Below are 1,420 nucleotides of genomic sequence, written 5' to 3'. Positions count from 1 at the left end.
GACTTTCCTGGCCTGGGCTGGCTTCCAACTTCGATCTTCAGATCTCAGCCTCCTGAGTAGCTAGGACTACAGGTGTGAGCCACCAGTGCCCTACTAGGCTTCAGATTCATTACTTGCCCTTCTTCTGCAGCCCTGCTCTAACTAGGAAAGCTTCCACACCAATTCTCACCATTTCTACCAACAGCCAGCTGGCTTGCCCCTCCCAACCACCTGTCTAGACAGTATAGGCAAGGCCCCCATTTGCCCCTGCCTTCTGCAGCACGTTAATTAGACAACAAATGGATGCTGTATTTACTAGGCCTACTATGTGCCAAGTCCTTTACGATCGCAACCTAGAAAGTGAGACTGGGAGGTGAGACAGGAGAAGAGGGAAATGGAAGTCTGAGGCTCCCTCGTGGGTGCTTGCTTGGGAGTCACAAAGTTCTACGTTCAGTCCCAGCTCTGCCATCCAGCCATGTGACCTTGAATGGCCACTCCCCTTCCAAGCCCTATTAATAAAAGTGTCTTTTTTTTATACTTACTATGCTGTGCACTGTAGTAAGATTCTCTATCAGCTTCTCATTTGCTCCATTTTTATTTTTATTTGTGTGTGTGTGTGTGTGTGTGGTTCTGAGGATCAAACCCAGGCAGGGCCTTGCACATACTAGGCAAGTGCTTTACTATATTCCCAGCCCTTCATTTGTTTGTTTTTGAGACAGACTCTTACTATGTAGCCTAAACTGTCCTCATACTCCTGATCCTCCTACCTATACTACCTCTCCAGTGCTGAGATTACAGGCATGTGCTACCGTGCCTTGCTTATAGGGTAGTTGAGAGTAATCTTCCTTTTCCAGAGGAAGAAAATGAGTCTCAGAGAACTTAGGAGACTTGCTTTGGACCACATGGTAAGTTTTCATGGACCCAGGATTGAAGGCTTGGGTTGCCTGGTTCTGAGGCTTTCCATTTTGGTTGCCATATCTGGGGAACTGAGAAGACTAGAGACTAGAGTGCAAGGAGAAAGGGGATTTGTTAGGGAGATGTGTGAAGCCTGAACCCTTTTCCTCTGAGCCCCTGCTGCCCACCTAAGAGAAGAGAGGGGATGCAGCCTCTGGAGAGTGATGTGCTAAGACAGAGCAAAGCAGAGCCACGGTCCATGTCCACACTCCCACACTTGGGAGTGTGCAGCCAAAGATCTGGGGTGGGGGAGGAGGGTATGTGTATAGTGTGTGTGTGCCACTCTCTATATATAGTGTGTGTGTGTATGTGTGTGTGCCAGTCTAGGGACTTGAACTCAGGGCTTAGGTTCTGTCCCTGAGCTTTCTTTTTTGCTCAAGGCTGGTGCTCTACCACGTGAGCCACACCTCTACTGCCAGCTTTTTGGTGGTTAATTTGGAGATATGAGTCTCATGGAGTAGCTAGGATTCCAGGTATGCACCACTGG

This window comes from Perognathus longimembris, chromosome 6 (genome assembly GCF_023159225.1).
Source record: "Perognathus longimembris pacificus isolate PPM17 chromosome 6, ASM2315922v1, whole genome shotgun sequence".
Classification (NCBI taxonomy): Eukaryota; Metazoa; Chordata; class Mammalia; order Rodentia; family Heteromyidae; genus Perognathus; species Perognathus longimembris.
The sequence above is the reverse complement of the archived record's forward strand: the minus strand, read 5'-3'. Positions refer to the sequence as shown.